At 33.3% G+C, this 26,640-nt stretch overlaps 1 protein-coding gene across 11 annotated transcripts in view; it reads left to right on the forward strand.

Annotated features, from left to right (window-relative positions):
• The first annotated feature begins 4,100 nt into the window (after positions 1 to 4,100).
• The window catches only part of LOC135803497 (zinc finger protein 135-like), a 77,982-nt gene continuing 55,442 nt past the window's right edge, over positions 4,101 to 26,640 (forward strand). For 8 of the 11 annotated variants that reach the window (XM_065317143.1, XM_065317148.1, XM_065317149.1 and 5 more), the window contains exons 1-3: positions 4,101 to 4,592; positions 4,929 to 6,985; positions 14,795 to 15,160. The gene's annotated coding sequence lies outside the window, so the exon portion shown is untranslated. Of the gene's footprint in view, positions 4,593 to 4,928; positions 6,986 to 14,794; positions 15,161 to 17,168; positions 17,552 to 23,017; positions 23,168 to 26,103; positions 26,454 to 26,640 lie in introns of those variants that run through there. The other 3 variants (XM_065317144.1, XM_065317146.1, XM_065317147.1) reach the window with 3 other exon arrangements.

Raw genomic sequence — 26,640 nt, forward strand, 5'->3', positions numbered from 1 at the left:
TTCAAACCAGACCACTGCCACTGTGTCCCTGCGTGTGTGTTGATGTGGATCTGGATGTTATTCCTGCGAACGCGCAGGAGCACAGCCTAGTGTCCATGACCTTACGTAATCCTGCAAATCGTCCAAAGTCAAAACTCTCGCAATGAATTCAAACAAAAAACGAAAAAAGTTTAAAAATTGTTTAATCACAAAAAAAGTATATGAATCACATCCTAGGCAATAAATTTATTAATTTTATTTAATGTTTAGATGAAAATTTTCATATTTATTGCAGATTTTTCGTTATTTTTTGATTTTTTTACTTTTTAACTTTTTCAAATGCCATTTTGTGTTTGCACGCATGCTCTGAATATATGAATGTGCACAAATGTGTGTGTCGTGGGTGGATGAGTGTGTGTGTATCAAAATCAATACGATTCGTAAATGCAGTCACGCATTGTGCACACACGCTGCGTCTCCTGCCCGCCCGCTTTTCCATTTCGGACACATCCAATCGTTTTCGACGCTGCTGCCGCTGCTGATGCTAAAATGCGAAAATGTGTTCAAATGTCCAATTTTAAATAAATTCTGATAGTCACTTGTACATTCTCATCTGCGCAAAATTGTTTGTGTAGCAATTTTAATTCTATATTGTAATTGAGAGATAATAGTGATTTTTGATATTTTTAATTTTTTTTGGCAAATTATAGAGTTTTTTGAGTTTTTCAAGATAACGTATTGTAGATAATGTAAATAACTATTGATTGATGTTTAAATAACGTCTCTATCTTAATTTTTTAGGGAGTTATTGATGATTTTACGTTTTTTTTTAAATGTTTTACAATTTGTTGAATAAAAATTGAATCACCCTGTATATTTACCTAAAAATTGCAAGTACAACTTCTGATGAATTGTACTTTTATGAACATTTTGGAAAAATAGATTATTCTTATTAGTTTTTTAATTATTAATGTTTAAAGTTGAAGCTTTTATTTTATCATTATGTGCAAACTAGATCAAAATGTTTTCCAACACATTTTTAAGAATAATTCTCAAACCGCCTAGTATAATTTAATAAAAATAATATCTTATATAAACCAATAGTAGTACTTTAAGATACTTTCAACAAAATAAATTTATCTTTAAAATTATTAGTTTTATACGACTTTAAACTTGATGTAACAAAAATTTCTTCAAAATTACATACTTTTATATAAACTACAATAACAACAAAACAAAAAGCGATACCTATCTTTTTATAAACGTAATATAATCTCAAATAAATTATCTTTCTACTGACGTTTTAATAAAATTTTTGCCATAATAATTTTCCAAGTTATCGCGATGCAAATTTGAACATTTTTATAATCAAATTTTATCTATACATAGTTTTTACCGTAAAATTCACAAAAAATATTCGATACATTCGATATAAAATCGTGCGTGAAAATGCATGACTCGTTCCACGAGCGTGTGCCTGTCGGTATTTGTGCGCAACGTAATTAATTTTCGCGAAAATTCCACAATTTCCATGCCGGACGTTATGCGCGAATATTTCATGCATAAATTTCCAAAAATTGCGAATTCCCTCGGCGACAAATGCAATAATTTCAATTATTGCACAAAAATACATCAACAACAAAAGCTCCACCTCAAAAACTACCAAAAAACATTGATTTCTCAAAAATACAAAAAAATATTAAAATTTTTCAAAAACAAACTTTAAGAGTTTTTAAAAAGCTCAAAAGCTCAAGTTTATAATTATTCCTCAAAAGTCCAATGAATACTCGTTGTGTGTCGCTAGCAGTGCCTCATGTGTTCAACCCTTGCACCAAATTCACGCGTTGGAGCTTTCGGTGGTGGCGGTGGCCGCCGCCCGCATCGACACATCTCGCATCTGGCACACTAAATTATTATTATTATTGCCCGATTCGTTGCTGCATTATTGATTAATTTTTGTTTGTTTCGGTACGTTTTCCCGTGCGTCCACCACACACACATACACACATACACATGCATACAGTGTGTCCAAGAAGCACGTGAATCACGTTGCATAAATGCAACAAAACGCAATGCATTATATAAACACAGATAAACACAACGCAGTTGCTATAAATAATTTAATTAAATCCCGGACGGACGGAAATTTAACAATTTCGCATTAATTGAAAATTATTTATGCGCCATTTTTTAAATTTTAATTTTTAACACAAAAATGTTTGAATATATTTTGGTTTATTGAATAATAATGTTTTAAATTAGTTTTGGTGTGGATTGGTGCGCAGTAATGCGCAACTTTTCCCTCCTTTTCCGGTTTTCTACGCGCGTATAGCGAGTCACGCTCAACTTCCCATTGGAGCTTGGAATATCCGTCCATTCATTACCGACATTACCGTCATTACCTCGCGCACCTTTATTCTTTCCTCTTATTCTTTGCGTTTGTGTTTGCGTTCATTTTGTTCCTTGCTTCGGTGAACACCATTCATTCACGATTCAAGCTCATTCATTCTGATTCGTTATAGTTTTTACTTGTGCGTGAAAATGAAGCATTTTTTGCAAAATTAATTATTTTATTGTTAACATCTGGTGTAAACATTATTATAATTTGCTACAGTGTTAAAGAGAAGTGTAATTTATGAATAGAATTATTTCAAGCGGAAATTTATGGATTACAATAGTTTTTATCAGTTTTTCAAGTTGGGAGTAGTTTTGAAGTGTTGAAAAGCACGATAAAACTTGTTCGACTTTTCAGTCAACCAGAAAAACTAGTTGGAGATAATATTGAGATGGATTTTATGAATGATTTATAGTGTTTTAGTTTTCAAAAGAATTTAAAAGCTTAGAAATTGGGCAAAAATATGAAAATTTGATGTTTTTCTTTGGACGTTTTTGTTAATAACTTTTGTAATTATAGAGATACAATTGTGATTTTTATTTGTTTTAAAGAGAATTTATTTGTCTTGAAAATGTGCTATAAATTTTGTTGTAATATTTAAGATTATTATATAATTTTTGGCAAAATTTGAAAAAAGTCAATTTTGTAAAAAAAGTAACTTTTTACTAAAACTCTAATAAATTAAAAGATAACCAAAATAGTCGTGATATTATTAGTTTAAAATAAAGCCTATTAGATTGTCTTTAATTTGATGTTAAATTTGTGGACATTTGTTTATTGTAAAGTAATAATAATTTAAGTTAAAATTCAAAAAATTTAAATTTTCTTTACAAAATATCATGAATTCTGATACTTTTTCTTCAATATTTTTAGGAATATTAATTTTACTTTAATTTTCTTTTAACAAGTTAATAGAACTTTAAATTATCTATTTGGTCCTGTAAAAATTAATGTTTAAAATATTTTTTATAATAAGAAAAACTTTAATTTAAAGAAATTTCCATTTATTTGCAAAAAAGGTATTTTTTTTCTTTTTTCTTTTATATCTTCAAAACTATTTATTTTATTTACATTTTGTTTTCAATAGCCAATAAAATTATCTTTAATTAGACATATAACAATTAATTATTACTAAATTACAAAATAATATAATTTGCAATTTCCTGAAAAAATAAAAAAAATTATTAATAAACCAGCAATAAATTTTCTCTTCTCCTCTGAAAAAAAGTGATTTATACTATGTGAAATATATCGCAAAACACATGAGGGTTGCTAATACTAGTGGTGGTGGTGGTAAATTGGTAAATAATAAAAAAAAGCCCGCGTTCGATTCGACGCAGTTGCGAAAACAAAATTGAACAAACGCACGATGCTGACACACGCAGCAATTGCGATTCTCTTTTCCACTCGCAAAACATTTCGTCCTTTAACAAACGGCAATGTTATTCCGCGCGTGTTTTCCACGTTTTCCACCGCCGGACAAGGACACACAACGTTGTCCTAGTCCGCGCCTTGTCCACGAAACTGCATCACATCCCTGCTGCACATATCACCATCCTTATCACACCTATCAGAGTATAATATAACGTTATCCTTATTTAGCGTTATGTATTGCGGCGCGTCGGCGGCGGCGCGCGTCCACGGCGCGCGTGGGGCTTATGTACAACGGGGCGCGGGTCCGGCACGCGGCCGCGTCGCCCGGAAAATTTTCAGTTGATAGCCAACTGCGTTAATATTAACCCTCACTCACAACACACACACACAAACTCCCTTAAACCTGTCTATACCTACAGTTTTTCTACCGAAAAAGCAACAAGAAATATTATAAACAATAACATTTTAAAAACCAAACCAAAAACCGGAAGAAATTTACCACAAAAACTCAAACTAAAATAAAACAAAAAACGAAAACACACAAGCAACAACAACGACGACGACCATTAAACGGGATTAAGGATCAACTCAAGGACACTCACTAAAAGTATATTTAAAAATTTCGCACCGTTTAACGAATCGCGTTGATATTGTAAGTGAATATTGTGTTTTTACGACGAGAAACAAAATTTTTAAGAATAAAAAAAGACGATTTCGACGAAGATTTAAACAAAATTGTGCTTTAAAGGACGTTCATCGGATCACATTACACACGCACACACCGAGAACTCAACGATATACCACTGGATCACAAAATTAAGGATCAAGGATCATATTTTAACCAGTAAGTAACAAATTACAAAAGATTTTAATGAAAATTTATCGTAAACATTTGTATAATGGCTAAAAACACGCATGCGCAATGTGGAATTTTTTGGAATTGCAAATGGCGTCGTGTTTTCGCCTTTCACCGCGTCCATCCGCCATGTTTTGAGGTTTTCTGTCACTTTCGGCGGCCATTTTGATCCTTGAAACTTTAAACTTTAATTATGACTAAACTATTAAAGATATTTTAAAAATTCTTTCACTAGTAGGTTAGGAATGTAATGTCTACAAATGTTTACGATTTGATATACATGGTGTTGCCGTAAGTGTGATTTTTATGCAATTTTGTTTTCAGATTAAATTTTTCGAACGAAACAAACGAAACGACCTTTAAACGACCTTTAAACCATTAAATTAACGTAACGAAGACGAAGAGCAACTAAAATAACTATTTAGAAACGTGTAAGGAGGCAACCAAAAAGTACAAAATTAAAATATCGTGATAAAATTGTAAATTTAACCCAAAAACAAAAAAAAACGCATTTTTATCGAAAAAGTGAAGAAATAAAATTGTTCCTATATCGTAAAAATTATTAAACAATTTTAACATATACACACGCATACACACATACATTGAAACACACACATAACCCCAAAATCCCCCCAGGTAAAAAACGAAATCATCCCCTAGTGAAGTACAGAGGACTAAATTGAAGCAAAAACCAAACAATAATAATAATAATAACGCAGGGAAGCTATTAGTGTTTTATAATTGTCAACATTTAACAATTACAAACAACTATCAACAACAACCAAACAACAACCGACAACAACAAGAACATTCAACGGGTTCTTTTTTGTTTTTCTTCATTTTTTCGTTTCGTTTCCATCTCCTCACCCCCAGAATCAGGAAATTTGAAAAAAAAAACGGGCTCATCAAAATATTTTCGGCGATTTTACCAGAACACTAACAACAATTAACAACAATTGCAATAGTAAATATTATCAGACGTGCAAGGATTCAATATATTCCAGCTGAACCATTCGAAACGCATCGGGCGTGTATAAACAAATTCACTCACATTTAAGTGCAAAACAAACAAGAAAAACAATAAATATTAATAAATAATAAATAATAACAAAAGCGTTTCGATTGGTTTGGGAGCGCCTACGCACGCTGAATAGGGCAGCCAGAGACAAAACAAAATCAATCTATATAAATATACATAACACATTCACAGATAAACCAAACAGAAAAAAAAAACGAGAAATAAACAAACACATTATATATAATATATACTGATTACATAGGCGATTATTACATTGCGCGATATTTGTGTTACGTTTTGTTGTTTAACTATAGGAACTAAAGAAACAGAAGCAGAAGCAACAAAATCCACCCCCGAATCCCCAGCAAACGTCCCAAACCCCTAAACACACTGTATACAAACACAAACTTAGGTTAAGTACATACACCACGCGACACTTTTCAGTTGGAATAAATAAGATTTATTTAAGTGAACAACTGAAGCGGAGGGCTAAACGGGCTATAAATAAATAAAACAGATTTAAACAAAGAGATGATTTTTAACGCTAATAATTAGTATTAATTAAGAGGCGAATTAACATTGCGACAAAGAAAACTGTGATTTCCCGGGAATAAATAAAAAAACAAAGAAAAAATTTCGTGTGTGTGATAAATTTAAACAAAACCAGAAACAAACATTTTTATATCAAAAGTTTATCTCCACAAAAGAAAAGTATTTATAAACAAAGCCAAACACACACACACACACTTCACTCTCGCTTGTCGTCGATTTCGTATTATAAACGCAAAACCAAAAAAATAAGCAAAAATAAAACGCAAAAAAAAACACCCTACACAAAAGAAATTTTCGACTGAAGTGCCTTAAAGTCGGCCTTAAATATTCTCTCTTCCTATTTAATTAAAAAAAAAAGCAGAAACAGAAAAACTAAAAAAAAACAATAAACCGCAGATTATATACCATCAAATGTCAATCAATCAATACAGAGTGTACTGTGTGGACTTTACTTTTTTTCTTGTTTGACGTGTCCGAAAGTACAAATTCTAAATTTCTAAACGAAAAAAACGGTATCATTTTGTTTACAAAACTAAACATAATAACCAAAGCTAACCAATTGTGACTCGACTCTTGAGACAACATCGAAGCAGACAACCCAACAAGCACGCCGTGGATTACTAAGTCAAATCACAGCTATCAACTCAACTCAACTTCAAGATTTGACCTGGCAATCGCATCGTGCGATATAATCATCATATTTGACTATTATTATAGACGATACATAGAGATAAGTGAGTGAAAACGAGGGATTTTTGTTTGAAACGAGACTTTTTTCACTGCGAACAACATACAACTGAATACGCTTCAGGTGAGTGCGTGTATATTGGGTTGCCTATGTTAAACCTATGATTTTTGTGTTTTCATGTGTTTTATGCGTTTTTCTGTATAAAATGTGGCAACGTTGCATTCAACGCGTTTGGAAGAGGTAGGGGGGGAGGTGGCCGGGTTGTGGCGGCGGCCATGCATGGCGGCGGTAATTGCAGGAGGCCGGTTTGCCGTATATAGGCCTACGGGCTGTGCTGTGCACTAAATATATGCCCACACCATGAGTGTTTTCGGGGGGTGGCTGCTCCCCGTGTTCCCCGCCGCCGCCTCCAGTTGGTGCCCGGCACAATGCAACAAACGCGCATGCATGCATTCTGCGGGGGGCGCGCAGTGTGGAAACGCGACACGACATGCGAAACGAGAGCGAGAGGGTGGCAGAGAGTTGTGCATCCGGGGGCGGCGGTGGTAGGCCTATGCACTATATGCGCGCACACGACATTGATCACTATAGTATAGGCGGGGGGTGGGTGGGAGTGCGTTCACGTTCACCACCCTGTGAAGTGATGGTATGGGCCGTACATACCCTCGATGCATACACCATCAAGGGGGTGGTTGAGTTACGGGGGTGGCGGTTTCAATAGTATATGTATGTATGTGTGTAGTGGGTCTTTTTGTGCCTCACACCCATCGAGCTAACCCGTTCGATGAAAATTTCCCATTTGACCCATACCATCATTTGCAACCCGCTTGCATTGCCGCCCCCCATAACACATACATGCAACGCGGCACACATCTATATGCAGTTGTAGGTTTCGACCACCATTTTCTACGCGCACGGGGTATGAGCGAAATCAAAATGGCCGCCGCAGCCACCCCCGGCCCGACCGCCCCTCTTCGGCCGCCATTTGCGAGCGCGACCAATCGAACGCGCGCGTTTTATATAAACTATTTGCGACGCGCACGCGGGCGCGAAACAAATCGAAATTGATCCGGACTGTGTCCATCGGGAGGCGGCGGCGGCGGAGGTAAGGGGATGGACACTTATTGACACACCGGGCACGCACCACCCCTGACGCACGAGTGCCGTGCGTGCACTGCACGCATATATTATCGCGGCGCGGCGAAAAATGCGACGCACAGCGCACAACGCACTGAAATGCAGAAATTGATGGTGGATTTGATGTCCGGGGAGCCACATATAAAACCACCCCCGCCTCCATGTATCGGTGCTTTTGCTTGCTATGGCTTGTGGTATGGGAATTTGTTGTTGGGAACAAAGGAAAGTTGGGAATTTGTTTGTTTTTGAGGAGAATTTTTCAAGTTTTTTTTTTCAAAACTTTTTTTATTGCTTTTTTGAATTAAAATATGAATTTATGGCATTAGCAATTGAAAATTCGTAGAAAGTTATACACCATTTTAAAGCTAAAGAGCTAAAGATTCTAAATATTTACTTGGTGATTCAAAAACTTTGAAAATCATTGTTTCTTTGGAGTTTGAAATTTGGAAAAAAGAAACATTACAAAATTGTCAATAAAGTAGAAAAGTGTTGGTAAAAGGCATAATATTATTGCAATCAACATAATATACAATGTTTCTAAGACTCAAATAAATACTAATTATAATTGTTTTTATTTGAATCAATTATCACTTTTCTATCCAGAGATATTTGCTTTCAAAGTCATTAACAAATTTTGATAAAATTCAATTATAGAAAAAAAGTTAATTTTAATATTTTTTAAAAACCGGATTAATGCTTTTAAAAAACTAATTTTTATATTAAGTAATACATCATTTTAAAGCTAGAAAACTCAATATTCTAAATATATACCTAGTTAATTCGAAAAATGTGAAAATCATCACTTTTTTGGGTTTGGAAATTTTGAAGAAGGAAAAATGACAAAATGTCTAAAAAATATAAAAATACTGATAAAAGGTCTAATATCATTACTATAACTTTAATTTAATTAATTTCTAGGAGCCAAATAAATATTGATTAAAATTGTTTTTATTTGAATCAAATATCGCCTTTCTATCCAGAGGTATTTGCTTTTAAAGTCAATAATAAATATTGACGCAATGCAACTTTTGCAAAACAAGTAATTTAAGAAATATTTTTTAAAAACCAGATTATGTCCTTTAAGAAACTAGTTTTCATATAAAGTCATACATCATTTTAAAGCTAAGAAGCTACAGATTCTAACCTATTACTTGTTTTATTAAAAATATCATCAAAACAAGGCAATATTTGCGGTTAAATTCCAACAACAAAAAATTTTCTATTACAACTTATCTATCTATCTGAAAACTCTTTATAAAACCCTAAAAATTACCTCCGGTAATAAAAAAACCCATCTAATTTAAACATTACAAATAACCACTAATACCTCACTCATTTGTTTGAACAAGTTCCGACTCTCGCATATCTCCACCATTCGCCGTTAAAACCGCTTAAAACCTCTCTTAAAAAAAGTTCCCATAATAAAATTTACGCGCAAAAAACTCCGCTCAACTCGACTCAAAATAAACACGTTCAGGGTAAATTAAGCAAATAGCTAAAATCTGCGCGGTGTTTTTAGCGCAATTTTTAATTGTTGCGCGCCGAGGCAATTCGCAAACAATTTCTATAGGTAATTTCTTCTCGAGGCACCGGCGCAATATGCACACGCATAGCTTTAATTGGCAAACGAAAAAACGAGCGCAATAAAATTTTACGAGCGCGCGCCGTGCACAAAAACACTTTTTCGCGGGTAATTTTCAATTTTCTAGATTTCACCATGCTTACTTAACATATTCAACTTTTGTTCCAATCACACACACTAGCACAAACCTCACTAATATTATCATCAACACAAAACAAATTTTTCAAAACAAAAAAAAATTAAATTTTTATTTTTAATCTCCTGGACTGTCTAACAAACCAACGTGAGTTTAACTTAACGTAAGATGCTGTAGCGCTCACTACCACCAACAAGAGATACTCGTATCTTGTGTATGTGGTAGTGCGTGCCCGGTGTGCGGCCTGAACACGCAAGAATTGCTCTCGGAGTATGGCATGGCAAAAGACGATCGCGAATTACACACACACACACCACACATACATAGATATATATTATATGTGCCTGGGCGTTCAATGACCCGGGCGTTTCTTTCCTGCGCGCCCGCAGTCTTTATTTGCATGTGCGCCTCGCCGATTTTTTGACGTCGTTTTTCTTTACTCGCCGTACAGCATCTTAGCTTAAAGCAACACACTTATACTCGCATACATAAGCAGGCGAAAGAGTGAGAATCAGAATCAGACTTATACGCAGTGACTTAAGTCATATGTGTATGTGTGTGTGTGTGTGTGTGTGTGTGTGTGTGTGGATGTTGCATCTTGCATCTTGCATTGCGCCTTCTTTTACTGCCTACTAATAACAGAAATAACTCGGGCGTCGCGCGCGCGCGCTCACGAGAGGAGAGTTCACGCTTGATGGACGAAAATCCGAGGCGGAATCTTTTTCGCGTTGACCTAGGTTATGGACATCGCAGAACAAATCGCTTCATAATATACTCAACTGTATGGTGGATAATGTACGGTGGATATGAGAGTGTATGTTACGGAGATTCAATCATCTTCAAATCAATCAATGTGGAGTTTTTTTGTGATTTTTTTTGTTTTTTGGAAAAATTTTTGTTTTTTGTAAATTTTTATTATTTGTTTTGAATTATTAGGAAAAGTATTAGAGATGTTAATTTTTTTACTAAAATAATCTTTTTTAAATGACTTGAATTATTGGTGTATTAATTTATTTTTTTATTTTTTGAAAAAAATTTTTTTTTTTAAATTTTAAATTTTTTGGGAAATTGAATATTGGCTAAACTATAAAGGATATCAAAAAATTTTACTAAAATAATATTGTTTATATGAGCCATATTATACTAATTTGTTAACTTTTTTAAAATACAACAAAATTATTTTTTTGCAATTTTGAAATTTTTTTTGGAAAACGAATATTGGCTAAACCATAAGAGATATCAAAAAATGTACTAAAATATAATTTTTTATATGAACTAATTTATAATAATTCACTATAATATTATTTAATTTTTAGAAAATATTTTTTGGCAATTTTGAAATTTTTGAACTTGATTTATGGCAAATCGGTTATAGATATCAAATAATTTTACTTAAATAATCTTTTTATTATGAACCAAATTATTATAATTTACTCAATCTTTATACAATTTGTCAAAATTTATTTTTTCTATTTTTATTTTTTGCAAATTTCAAAAAAAATCCCAAAATATAATTTTTTTCTATTTTTTCTTTTGTGATTGAATAGATCTTGTTTGCTTCCTTAGAAATATTTAGCAAACGAGTATGTCTTCGTTTTGTTGCCCACCTCACCTCACTCGGTGCGTTCCGGCGTATGTGTTGCGTGGTTGGCGTGGCGTGGCAGTTAGTTCTTCGGGTCGTTCGTTCGTTCGGTCCGTACGCGTTTTTGCGTTTTTCTGGTTCGTTTTGGTGCGCGTTCGTTGCGCCCGCAAGCTGCGCCACATGCTCGTACCACACACGCGCGCATACTGCGCTCAAGTCGTTTCGGAAACAAAAAATCCAAAATCAATTAGATAAATAACTCTCTAAAACAGGAACAAAACATGGGAGCCATTTTAGTTTTAATAGGAAAAAGTGATTGTAATATATGTTATAGAATAGTGTAATTTTAAAGAATTTTGATTTGAAGTTGGTTTTATTGAGTTGAAATTGACTTAAGTCATTTTTTTCATCTTTAGGTTTAAATATTGACTAAAGTATAATAGATATTAAGAAAATTTATTTAAATAATCTGTTTTAAATGAGTCAAACTATAATAATCAGTATTTAAATATTTTAATTTTAAAAATTTATTTTTTGGAAATTTTGAAAATATGAAAATTTATTTCAAACATGAATAACTGCCAAATTATAAATAATTTTAAAAATATTTACTAAAATAAACATTGTTAAATGATCGAAAATATATGGATCCAAATCAATTTTAATTAAATATTTTAAAAAAAAAATTTTTTTTTAATTTTCAAACAAAAATAATGGCTAAACTATGACAGCTACAAATTTTTTATTTAAATATTCTGTATTAAATGAGCCGAAATATAATATTTCAGTTTCAAAAATACAAAAATCCAATTTTTACTTTGGAAATTTTTAGAAAATTTTCAAAAAAAAAATTGAACCCGGATAATAACTAAACGAATGTAGATTTTCAAAAATTTCATTAAAATAAATATTTTGTAATAACCCATATTTTATAATTCTATTCAAAAATATTCAAAAATGTTAAAAAAATATTTTAGGCAAATTTTGGCAAAATTTTTTTGGAACTCAAATTCTATCTCAAATCAGTTAATATCAAAACAGTGTATTAAAATGATCTATATTAAATAAACTAAAATACATTAGACATTAACAATTTCCAAGAAAACATTTTCCACTTATTAAAATTTATAATTTCTTTAAACTCAAAGTAGATATTCTTCATTTCAACTTATTTCCTCACCTTGGCAATCAATAATATTAGAACCTGTAATACTATTCACGTTTAATCTAATGCTATCGATTGAAGATGATCGGTAATTCGACGTGTAATACGCGCCCGAGCGCGTGCTCAATACTTTCGCGGGTGCGCTCAAACGGCGCGACGCTAAAAGGTGCGCAATGTTTCCGCGCATTACTCGCACATCGCACTTATCGCGGCGTGCCGATCGTGTCTCTATTTACATTCCACGTGCGAAAATCGCCACCGGTCAAGCACCAGGTAGCCACACTCATCTCTCGGGGTCCATTTTCATCTGCGTATCGATTGGTAATCGCTTAGTGGCTTAAATTATGACTTTATTTCGTCACTTAAGTCACTTAAGTCAGATAGCTTGAGTTAAGTTCCGGAAAGTTATTTAAATCTTATTTCATTTGATGAAAATTTATTGAAATGGGTTTATTTTGTGTTTTTGAATGTTACTTTAGTTAAGTCAGTTACTTAAGTAGGGAAAATTAATAATTTTATGGTTGGTAATTATAATTTGGTTAATTTAAAGTAATTTATTTTAATAAAAATTATTTATATTTGCTATGGTTTTGGAGATAATTGAGTTCAAACTTTTTTTGCAAAATTTTGAAAAAAAAAATTTTGAAAAAAATTTAATTTTAAAATATTTTCTTTAAATTTATCTAATTTTAAGACAATTATTTAAATAAAAAATTTAAGTATTTTTAACCGTTTGGCTAATATTAATTCCTAAACAATTTTTTATTGACTTAAGTCAATTTCAAATCAGTTTTAAGGCGTTTCTAGCCACAATATTACTTAAAACGACAAAAATCCATCGGTTTTTAGTCTTGGGCCATCCCCCCAGGTGATTGCAATAATTTTCTGCTTTTAATTAGCACCTCGGCGGCAAATATGCGCTAATAACCCTCGCGCATAACAAAAACACTCGCTTCGCTAATTATTAATTATGACAAAACCCGTGCAAAATTTTTACGACGTCTTCCTTACTCTGCGTTGCCGCAATTCATTTAAATTTTATACTCAATTATATATTTGCTCACTTCTTGCGCATGCGTCGCAGACTTGAGTCCGTCTAAAGTCCGCGCGCGCGCGCCGAAAAGAAATGAAAAGAAAATGGCAGTGCGCCTGTGCGCGAACAATTAATAGAAAATAAAAGAGGACTTAAGTCACTGTGCGCGCGCACACAGAGCGAATAAAGTCGCGGAACGCGCCGAAACGAGCGAAACAGACGCGAGTCGCGCGCGCGCACATTAAATAATGAAATATAATGAAAATTACTCAATAGGTTATTAAACTTTCTCATTTCTTGAGAAGCACATAAGTTAAATACGCGCATGCGCACCGAACAAACACTTTTATATCAATACTCGCGGGTCTTACGACTTAAGTCATTATAAAACTAGACTTGGGAATAAAACAACAAAATATATAAAATACAGTTAATGATAACTCGTTTCGAGGCGACCTCTCTTCACAGGCGTTTCATATTCATGCGTGTTGTTCGACTTAAGTTGACTTAAGTCTTGAAATTCCGCACGGCCATCTTTTCTACGTGGTCTAGCGTCAACATGTTTTTCTAATGATAACTAATGATTAAGCAAACTCTTTACGCTGCTCTCATTTTTGTTTGATGGCGGCAAAATGAAGCAATCGTAAAATTACATGCATTAAATGAATAGCCAGTGAGTAAGTACGCAAAGCGACTTAAGCGACCCGGAGTGACTGGTAACTAGTTTAAATCGATAACAGTAACGGTCGCGGACGTGTAGCATGTGCGGTTTGGCGAGGCAGAATTCCCACACTTGACTTAAGTCATGTTTTGCAACAATTTTTGGAAAAAAAAGTTTAGGGCAATTTATTTGAAAAACTATTGGAGGTTTTAGAAAAATTTATTTAAATAAGTTGTTGAGATTGATCTAAAGAATTTAGAAAGTTAAGAAAAAAATGATTTTTTCCGAAAAAATATTTTTGGGAATTTTGAAATATTTTAAATGAAGATATTTGCTAAACTATTGAAGATATTGAAAAATTTTATTTAAATATTTTATTTGGAATGAGCCAAATTATATTAATTTACATGTTTAATTATTTGTTAATTTAATTTTTTTTTGCAAAAATTTTTTGAAATTTTTTAAAAATAAAATAAATCAAAAACTATTTTAGATATCCAAAAAATTTATTAAAATAATCTTCTTAGAATAAGCCAAACTATTAACATCCATTAACAAACATAAATATTTTTTGTAATTTGTTTTTTGCAATTTTGAAATATTTGAAAAAAACTAATAAATTTCATCTTTTTACAGTTTTGAACAACAATATAACCACAACTCAGACAAATCAACAATTCCACAACAATTTCAACATCAATATCAACTACAACAATAACCAAACGAATTTTGCGAATTTCTAATATTCGAAAATTCCAACTACAACAATACAACAAGAAGAACAAGAACAACCAAAGCAACTTAAAAAGATCATCAAATTTGAAAAGATTCCGAACATCAATACAACGCGTTCACAATCTGCGTTGACATCGATGCATTGGCCGCAAGCGAACTTTCCATTCATCGGCGCCGCGTGGAGTCCTTCCACAATCAGGATCAGGATCATCATCGCCCGGACCAATATCGAACGTGAGGAAAATCTTTTATCCGGATCAAAATAATGTAAGTCATCTTTAAATATTATTTTCCTTATATTGAGCGATATTGAGATTTTTTGCAAAAAAACATTTTTTTGGCAAATCAAATAACTTTGTTGATAATTATCGGAGTTTAGTGGGGAAAGTTTTATTTGATAGAAAATTAGTTGGAGAATGTATTAATGTTATTGGTTTAAAAATCGGATAATTTTTGTGCCCTTTAGAAGGGTTCAAAGTTGGAAAGTTTGAAAAAACGGAAAAAACTGCTTTTTGAGTTGCCAAATGCCATAACTGAGAAAATAATTATTGGATTAATCACAAATTTATTTATTTCATAGAATATTAGTTTAGGAATCATTTAATGTATTAAGTGTCCAAATCGGACAAATAATGAAAATTTGGCGAAGCTTCAAAGTTGGGAGTCAAAAAAAACTCTAAAAATTTCTTTTGTTGTTGCAAAATGCAATAACTTTAAAAATAATTACAAAATTTAAAATTAAACAACACAATTTGATAGAGTATTAGTCAAAGAATCTATTAAGGCTTTTACACTGAGCCTAGCACCATTAATACTCCTTCAGGAGGGCGTTAAAGTTAGATCTTCCAAACCCTAAAAAAATAAATAGAAGCTGTAAACTGGAAACAACAAGCAATTGCCGATTGCATAGAATAAAATAGAAAAACATGGCGAAGAGGCCAAGAAAGGCGAAATGCATTTATAATGGACGAGGTTGCTATTAATCTAAGTCAGATGAACTCGCCTAGGTCGAATGAAACACCTTTCCACCAGATGTTCACACAAACATCGCGTAAAACCCTGCATACATCACAAAATCCCAAAAAAACCAACAACTATCAAACGCATAGCAACACCCTGTATAATAATCAAGTACCAGCGTCCGAAAGAAACGCGTTTGTTGTTGTTGCGCTCGCGCACGCCGAAGACGTTAGCGAAAAGTTAAAGAAGAGACGAAGAAGTCGAAAAGAAGTCGCGCGCGAAGAAGTTGAGGAGGTGGCCGGAATGGCCGCGCAGACGGCAATCCTCCTCCGACATAAAATCCAAACAACAACGCACTGCTGAGGCACTCTACGACGTCTTCAACAACACTCAGAAACTATTTGTTGTTGCGTTTCTTTCCTGGTTCTCGAAGATGAATGCGAAATGGGAAAAAAATTAAATGACAATGAGAATAATTCATCGTGTTGACACTTTTGACATGTGAAATCGTCAAGAATGTTGTTACAATCATTTTCGAAAAAATTTTTTCATGACTTAAGTCACTTTTGATCCGCCATTTTGAATTTTTTTGTGACTTAAATTAAGTCTGATATCAAAACGGATGTGAGCGATGAAAAAATCACGATTGCATAAAATATTGTTTTGTGACTTAAGTTAAGTAGGTTCCATTTTATCGACTTAATGCACCCGATTACAAAACTATACTTACTCACTCTAATTAATTACGAGTAAAACTGGCATGCGTGGAATTTTCTACGTGTGTGCCTACTCGAAAGATAAAATTTCAGTATAAACAATTTAATTGACGTTTATAAATAAATTTTATCAACAAATAATAATTTTATCGCAAATAAAATATTTTTCTTCGATTTTTTCGTCTATATTTAATATTGACTTAAGTTAAGTCAAGTGACTTAAGTCATGTTACTTAATTTAAGTAAAACAGCTTAAAAATATCTCGTCGATTATTATCGCCGCCGGAAGAAAATTGATAGCAATTAAAACAATAAGGAAGTTATTTGAAGAATAACGCACTCATTGATTAAACGTAATTACGCGACTTAAGTCATGTATTTTTTTGTGGTTAAGTCATACTACTATGTTAGGTATGGGTATAGATATTCTTTGTCCCCCGCGCATGTTGTTGGAATATGTCGGAATAGAACCGAAACTGACTTAAGTCAAGTTTGCGGGGCCGGGTGCGCGGTCTGCTCCCCTTCTTAGACGTCGTCGACGTCATAGGCGACGACGACGCCGGCGAGCCGAAGCGAATGCACCAAAGTCGCTGGCGAGCGTTAGAGGCGCGCGTACTTAGAGCCTGCTCCCACACGCGGAAAGCTCGCGAAAGCTCGACATAACCGACTTAAGTCAAGTCACTTTCGAGAAAAGTTAAAAACTTCAAAACAAAGCAATCAGACGCATCATGAAGTATAAAACACTAAGTAGACTTGACTTAAGTTAAGTTGACTTAAGTTTTTTTTTCGATCATTACTTATTGATTACTCATTGGTTAAACTGTGTGGTGTGTGACCGCGTGTGAAATGACTTAAGTCACTTGATCTCAAAGGCTGATTGTAAATGTGATTCCTAGTGAGTTAAACTTTTGTTATGACTTAAGTGCATTTTAAAGGACTATAATATTCGTGCCATATTCTTCCACGGACTGCAAAAAGAGTGGTAAATAAGTATTTCTACATAGCTCGTCTTGCTTAACTTAAGTCATGTCGAGTTGTATTTCTTTTGATGCGGTTTAATTTTAAACTTAAGTAAAGTTTGGTCGGCGTTTTAAATATTTACGCACATAAAGATAAAACTTGCATTTCGGCGAAATTTTCGCGGCGGAAAAACGCGGATCTATCGAAAGTTTGGCAAAGGCGCGAAATTTTCCTTTGCGGTCACGGCCTATTAATAACTTTTTTATTTATTCAACTGTGCACGCCGTGCGAATTATTACTTAGTAACATCGGCGTGCAACAACATTTGTTTTAGAAAAAGTTGACTTAAGTTAAGCGTGGAAAAGTTCGGTAGTGTGGCCCGGTTGTGATTGGGCGGAGTCACAAATTTCGGCTGGGTGACGACCGGGCCAACCGCGCTTAGCGGTAGACTAGGACTTAAGTCGGTTAAAATGGCGGGTACACGGGGATTACTAATTGTTTTTTGTTATTATTTTATTGATAACTTTTGATTCAGGTTAGCTAAAAATATGAAATTTTTAGAATATATTTAGAAATAAATTCTCTATTAGCTGCAAAATTAATAAATGTAATATAATTAATTGTTTATTAGTTATGACGTCACAAAGTTGAAAACTGTTAAAAATGTGATTTACATCTTTAAAGCTTGATAACTTTTAATTGGTACAAGCTAGAAAAACAAAATTAACTACATATGGTCAGAAATAAATAATCTATAAAATGATGCAATAATATTGTTAATAACATTTATAATTTTAAAGATATTCTTTTTCAAACTCAAAGAAATTCAAAGAATTTATGTTTAATTTTCTGTTAAAATTATATTTTATTCAAACGCTAATAACTTTTGTCTCGTTTGACCAATCTATGAGAAAATTTGTACATATATTCTTAAGTACATGTTTTACAAGACAGTAAAAGAAGAAAAGAAAATATTTTATAGTTATAAACTTATGACGTCACAAAGTTAAAAACAGTGAAACATGCGTTTTTTTTCTTCAAATACTGATATTTTCCTAACTTTTAAACATAAAATTACAAAATAATTAACAGTAAATACTAAATAAATTATCTACAAAATTGTTAAAAATTGATGTTGCTAACTTTTATAGTTTACAAGATATTGCTGTTCTAAGTTTGGAAAAAATCAAAAATAAGTTTCATCAACATGTTAACTTTAGACGAGTCATAGTTGTATGCCTACAACTTCCAGTTAGGTCTAAAGTAACTTATTCTGTATGCCACTTATTCCATATTCTATATTCTGATGCGTTCGCCCCGACAGAGTCGTGAAGCGCACACACAGCCCAGCGAGAAATAGAATAAGAGATGCGAAGTTGATGCACTCACACAGCACACGCCTATGACCACTGCGGAGTAGTTTTAGATGTCGGTAGGCAGTGTGCGAGCTAACTCTGACACTGCTGCGGGACATTGAGAGCACATTGAGATTCGTATTCATTCGGATTGTAACTGTTTTATGAATAAAATCTGAAGCGCACCAACTTCGTCCGTCCGCCCGACCGGCCTTTCAATATTTAATGCTCAATAATGTTCGAGCGCTCCGGATAGACGCTCAAGTGCGAACCTGTTCGAGGTGACAACGCGCAGACAAGCAAACATTTTGAGTCATTTGTATACCGAACTAATAATAAAAAGACATTGCACAACTTTGAAAATAGCGAGATGAACTTGAAGTAGGTTTTTGTTTAGATTTTTTAAAGTTTTTGTATTAAGAAAAGGAATTATTTTATTCAAATTAAGATTTCTCTTGATTGATAAGAGATAAAAATTTGAAAATATTCACGAATATACATGATTAATTGTTTCATACTTTGGTGAAGGAATCTAAAGAATATCTTTTATTGTTTAAGAGTTATGACGTCATAAAATTTAAAGTTTTAAAAACTGCTAAAATTTGTTAAAATGCCAGTATCTTCTAAATAATTAAAGGTAAAAAAGTGCAAAAATTAATATAATATTTAAGATACTCGTTCTTCAAAATATTAAAAAATTGATAGTGCTATCATTTATATTTTAGGAGTTATTGCCGTGTAAAGTTGAAAAAATTAAAATTGAATTTTAGTCAATGGTGTCCGGCATCAAAAAAGTTCCAACTTTTGTTAAAACTCTGATAATTCTTGATACAATAATCCAATTTATATCAAATTGGTAGTTTATATTCTCAATTAAATGTTCTTTAAGATGGTGAAAGAAAAAATGAAAAATCTATAATTGTTTATAAGATATGATGCAACAAACTTAAAATTACTTTTTAAAAATATTTCAGTTGGTTCCAACTGCAAAACTAAATTTTATCCCTAAATTTAGACACTTTTGCAATTGTTTCGTCCTCGCCAATATTTATTACTTTTCTCTCATTGATATGTGCTCGTAAACGCAAGTTTTACATCCTCACAAAATGCGCACCGTTAACAACAAAATAATAAAAACCAAAATAATTTATTTCCAAGTTTGTATACTGATTCATTTTGTCATGTTTTTCTTATTTTTCTTTCTTACTTTGAATTTTCATTATTATTGTGAGCGCTAACGTAAATCTGTCGGTGTGCGTGCATACACAAGATGGCTGCTTGTGTCAATATTGAGATAACGAAACACGTAAAACTCGCAAGCCACACGAGCGATTTTTCGCGCGCGCGCTGCGAACAGAACACTTTTTGTGCGCTCGTTATTTAGTCAGCGCCGACGAGCTGTGTACATATTGCGCGAGCCGATAAAAATAGATTATTTATAATATTTATTAGGAGGCGGGCGCGGAGCACAAGTTTACCAGCGCATGCAGCAGCGGAAAAAAATGAGAAATGTTTTAGTTTTATTTGCATCATGATAGAAAAATTTAAATATTTTTATTAAAATTTAGCGGATTTTGGTAAAATTATAGGGATATAAGAAGAATTAAATGTTTTATAAAATGGTAAAAGAATAAGTAAAATTCGTTTATTAGTTTTTAAGTCATTGGGCTGTAAAGTATAAGTTTAGGAAGAAATTTTTTGAGAAAATTAGTTTCTTGTGTTTAAATGTTCATAAAATCTATAATAAACAACGAAAAGCTTTCAAATTTCTACATTTTATGTAGAAATAACTGTTTTAAAATATGGTGAAAATTTAAATTTAATTGCATTATTTGTTTGATAGTTATGACCTAGTAAAATTGAACAATATAAAAATTGACAAAAAAGTGATTTCCAACAAAAAATACTAATTAATTAATGATTCCATAATGCAAATTAGCTTCATATAGGCTCAAATTAAAGAGAATTAAATTCTGGATAATAAACTGAAAACAAAACTTTCATAAGTTAAATAGTTTTTAAAATATAAATGTTTAAAATTTGAACTAAATAATGAAAAACAAAAAAATTCAAAAAAATCTTTTTGAGCTTTAAACTTTAATAACAATTTTTCTAATATAGATATAATTTTGAGAATTACAATATATAAAGATAATTAAATTCTGCACAAGATAGTAAAACATTTAAACAAATATCTTAAGTACTTTAAGAGTTATTATTCGCCAAAGATGAACAATTCTCACAACTTTCCTAAAATAGTCTTAACTCAAACTTTTTATAATTTGAAAGGTAATTGCACTTAAGTATGCATAAAAACTATCCATAAAAACGCATTCCCTGTGTAAAAAAATCATTCGTAATTTATGATTTTGAGTAATTTCCATGTCAAGTTGTTAATAAGAAGCGCATAATGGGATAAACGTGTGAGAAAACGGTTCGCATCGCGCTGAATAAAGCAATAACGAGCAAGGAAAATATTTGTGTTAATGAAGCAATGCGTGTCGCTCTCCTCACCACCACAAACACACATCCAACATGTTTCATGTAAATGCGAATGCTTCACTGTGCTGGTGCGTATGTGAATGCAATGCGATTGCAATTTAACCTCAGCGCTGCAATTCTGCGTCTTGCATCTTGACTTAAGTCTTAAGACTTAAGTCTAGTGCTAGTGGTCAACTCGCTTAAGTCACACACACGCACATCGAGTTATGCGTAATGTGTAATACTGTAATACAGAAACATTGCTATGTTGTAACATAAACTCGTCTTTGGATTTTTTTTCGCAAAATTTTTTTTGTTTTGATTTTTTGTTATTTTTGGCTGGCGCCAGAGAGTTGGGAAATGTGGGTTGTTAAAAATTGCGCTGCATTAGAACTCCATTTAGTTTTTTTATTGCTTCATTGCTGTGGAAGCAATTGCAGCGGCTGCGGAAAAATTTTGCTAAAAATAGGTTTTTCACAGTGAAATTTTCGCAACTTTTCGGCGCCATGCCAAGTGAGCTTTTTTTACACACTATATAATGTCTGTCTAGTTCAAAGTTTCGCAAAGAAACAACAGAAATTGGTAAAAACATGAAAAATAATTTTTTTGCAAAAAATAAAATTTTTGGCTAACTTGATTACTCCAAAAGTGTTACATATAGAAACTTAAAATTTTGCAAATATATTAAGGATTAACCACTTTATAAAATGCTAAAAGAATCTGTTGGATATCTTTAAAACTTTTTGTGTTATCCAACGTCAAAGTTCAAAGTTTAAAAAAAATTCAATTAAAAACACAATTTTTGGCAAATCGGATTGTGTCTAAACCACGCTACCTACAAACTTGAAATATTTACATTATATTCCCAATTAAATATTCTATAAACTGAAAAAAGAATCAATGTTGTATCTTTAATGGTTTAAAAGTTGTGACGTAGTAAACTTGAAACTTTAAAAACCCAACAATAATTTCTCTATTTTACTTTTCTGCTCACTATCTCCACCTTAGGCGTTGAAAAAATCAGCGTCAATATTTGCACACCAACAGCGCTCGTCTGTATCGCTAGAAAATGTTCAATTTCTCACATCGCTAAATTTAAGCACGCCGTGGCCATTTTTGTAACGCGCTTGCTCGTCGGATGTGTACACAAGCGAGTAACGTATAAAAACACATTTTTTCCGCTCGACCAATCGGCAGCGAGTGAAATTTTTCTCCGCAAGATTTTATTTTCGTGTCGCCGCCGACTTTTCAAAACGCTTTAACGAATTTAGAACGCGCCATAATAAAGTCGACATAATAAATTAATAAATAATCTAATCGACGACCACTTGACCTACGACTTATTGGAACCAATCGAAACGAAGTCTGAAATTGGAGTGAAAAACATAAAAACAACTCGCGCAAAAATAAAATTTATCGGCGCGTTTGAAAAACTGTTTTGAACTCGTCATTTGCAATCGCATTGGCGCTTAAAACACGTTAAGTCATGTTACTTAAGTCATGTTACTTAACTTAAGTAAAGTTTTTATTTTTGTTTGTGTGTGAGTTGTATGTTGATTTTGCGTATCACTCGGTATGTGTCTTATCGCCAGACGTTCTAATCTCGTTTTTGGGCGTTCGCCCAACCGCCCATAAAAAGGGGCAGCCATTTTAAAAAAAGCGCAGTGTCTCACCGACTCGCGATAAGTGTGGAAAAAGTTTCGCCAAAATATTTTCTAAAGTGATAAGTAGTTTAAAAGTTTGGCGAAATTTTTCCAAAATGTAATCAAAGTGCGAAATTTTCGAGAATTCGTGTTTACAAGGTAAATTATTTTGTAATAAATGTTTTGTTGCAACAATTTATGCTGCGCTATGAGTATCAGCTAACGTTTTTGATAAGAAGCTAGGTCATGATTGCGGAGCTGACATTTTTCTTTTTTTCGAATAGATACATAGATCAAACACGAGTTCATAGCGCGGTTGCTCCGTGCGATGAGTTGGTCACGATTATCCATGCGGAGATTATTTAATAACGGAGCAATTTTTCTATTCAGCTTTGATGCGATGTCGTGAGTCTAAATTGTGGCTATTTACTTGTCAAAAACTGAATAATATCGTCTTGGAGTGACTTGGAAAGTGCGCAAAATTTTTTGCAAAAACACGTGGGGAGAAAAATGCGATTTATTCAGGGATGGTTAGGGATAGGTTTATGAATTTTTTGGAATATGTTGCTAGATTAATTTTAGATCAATTAGTAAAAAGTTTGTTTTGGTATGTTTTATAGTTTTTGAGTTATTGGATTGTGAAGTTAATGTTGCAAAATGAAGGTGTCGAAAATTACATTTTCTCCAAAACGCTGAATCTTTTAGGTTGTTGAAGATAAATTATTGAAAATAAGCACATACATTAACAATTAAATTATCTACAAGATAACTTTTTCGCTAAACTAATATCTTTAATAGTTTAAAAGATATGAGTCATCAAAGTTGAAATTGAAAAAAAAAACACAAAAATCAATTTTTCACTATTTCATGTCCACATAACTGTAGACATAATGGGATCACCCATCAGCCCAAAAATAAAACAGTCACCATTTTATCTATTTTTTGATAATCCAGTGTGATAAAACACCAAACCTCCCAAAAAACGACGCAAAAAATGGCTGCTCAAACAAAATGATAATTACTTATCGCACGTATCACACATTAATTTCGCCAGGGTTGGAATTTTTATGCATGTCACACTAATTAAATCATAAAAACGTCAAAAACTTTTCCACAAACACTTGAAAAACACTATTTCCAGTTTTATAAGATCGGATTGCAATGATAATGCGGAGTAAAACTGAGGGTGACGTAAGATAACGATTAATTAATTAAATAAATCATAAAACATAATAAAACATCGCTGCAGTGAGAAACTAACATTCTAGATAAAATTGTTTAAACAAAAAACATGAAAAAGGTTTAAGTTTGCTTTATACTATAAATTACAAAGAGTAATCTTAGTTTCTTGCAAAAATTTAAACTAAATGTTTGAAGAACTGTAACTTTTAAACTAATAGTGATAAGAGTGTGAAATAAAATTTATTTAGTAAACAATTTATTCTAGTTTATATCACTTAAATTTGAATAATTTTTATCAACAATATTATGCGTTATTTAAGTTTTTGCAAAGTATTGAAAATCGGATATAAAATAATTTTTACAAACTGCATTTCCAATTTTAGAGGCATATAACTTAAAAACCTGATAAGATATTGATTAGATACTGAAACCAGTTTGTGGAATGTCTAATCTAGACTAAATTTACAAATTTTTAAATAGTTTAGATTGAATTTGTAGGAATTATTGCATTTGCCAAAAATATTGCATTTATTTTTCAAATTTTTGTTAATCAACTTTGTTACATCATAACTAATTAACAAATTATTCCACCAATATGCGGTTTTCACCATTCAATGAATAATTTATTCTAGAATACTGTACCAAATTTTCAAAAATATTTGTTTATGAATTTTGACAGAATTTGCATTTTTCTAAAAAAAATCGAAAACAGTACGTTATTATAATACAGAAACTGTGTGTATAAGGGTTGAAATGATCGTATTAGGGGATGAAAGCTCACGAAAGCTCTGAAAGCTCCGAGCGGCTGTATTTTCCTTGGGGTAGCAGACACGCAGCGCCCTCTAGTAACATCTACGCGAAGCTCACACCAAAAGGGGTGAAGTTGAACACTCAGCCAAGGGTTGAAAATTATTCAAGGATAGAACACGAAATATTCCAAGTTCCAACACTCAAAACTTAAACATTATAACAACAAACAACTATAAGAGTGGTTTTTAAATATTTTAAAATTTTTACAAAATTTTATCTAAAAATAATTTAAGGGTGGTTTTGATAAGAAAATATATTGTAGGCGTTTGATACGTGGTAGGTTACTGGGTAAAGAGGGTTGATTGGCAAGAAAAAATTCTTAAAGTGGTAGGGGCTGCACACAACCGGAAAAAAATGCTGGAGGGGTGAATTTTTCTGTTCGTCGTGCTTCCGCGTTGGCGGCCCGCATCTCAGAAGTCCGCCTGCACTCCACCCTCTTTTTTTTCACAACCCTAAAACAAAATCATCCCCCTTCCACGTGTTGAACACCCGGCCCGCGGAAAAAAAACACAATACAAGTGCTGTTAAGGGAGGTTCTGTACATGGAAGGGGGTTGATTGGAAAGAATTACAAATACGGAAGAGAGTGTAAAGTAGTCTAGATTCAACTACGGGGGTAGTAAGAGTGCGTGGTGTATTTTTTTCCGGGAATATTAGAAGGATTTTTGAGAATATTGAGAAACTCTGGTGGTGTGAGTGCTAAGGGTGAGGGAAAAGTGGTGGGAGTTCAGCGGCGGCGGCGAAACGTAAGGAGCGATTCTTTCTCCCTCTTGCTTCCCGACGGTGGCGAGGGCGTCGCGGAAAAAGGCAGCCGAATAGGGGGAGCGAGCATGCGCCAGCGCCGCCAAGATGCGCCCGCTCTGCTCGCCGCAGCTGCTAAGGTCTAGCGCTTCGGCGGACGGCGGGCGACGCCGCGACGCCGCGTCTCCCTCACGCGCGCCCGCCTCATATATGTCGCGCCTAGTCGCGCGCACCCGCCGCGCCGCCGACGCCGCCGCTTTCTTAGTGCGAAGGCGTCGTTTTCAGACGCTGGTCGTCTTTTCCGAGACGCCGCGACGCTTTTCTTAGTTCTACGCCGACTTTCTTATCGCACAGACGCGCGCCCGCCGCACACTCGAGCACACGCCGCTCTCTTACTCTGACTACACTCTGACGATTAAGGGTTGCTAATACGGAACACGCGCGCAAACACTTGGAGAATATTTCGCGGACGCGGCAGTGAAAAGCGACAACTAATAGTGCAATATTATTTAAATACGGATTAACGGAAAATCGGAAAACGCGGAGATTTCGCGTTAAGGGACTTGGGATATTTTGTGGCAGTGTGAATTTTTGGCAAACAGTGAAAAGGGCATTATTATTATTAAAACAAGTGCAATTTTTGCCGATACATAACAGTGCAATACAGTTGATTATATGATATCGCTAGATATCAACAGAAATATTATTAAATCGTGAGTAAGAATTTTGAGAAATTTTTAGAGAAAAGTTTAAGTTCTTGTTTAGGGGATGAAAGGGTTAAAGTGTTGAGGATACATCTTCCGACGGTTGGAAAATAATTTTTTTTGTAAAATAAATTTTTTGCAAAAATTTTGTTTTTGGTAATTTTGAGAAATTAATTTGAATAATTTTATGTTTGAG

The sequence above is a fragment of the Atheta coriaria genome, unplaced genomic scaffold, assembly GCF_025399875.1.
Source record: "Atheta coriaria isolate IRGN ID8LTWV9N9 unplaced genomic scaffold, Caltech_Dcor_3.1 hic_scaffold_2_pilon, whole genome shotgun sequence".
Taxonomy (NCBI): Eukaryota; Metazoa; Arthropoda; class Insecta; order Coleoptera; family Staphylinidae; genus Dalotia; species Dalotia coriaria.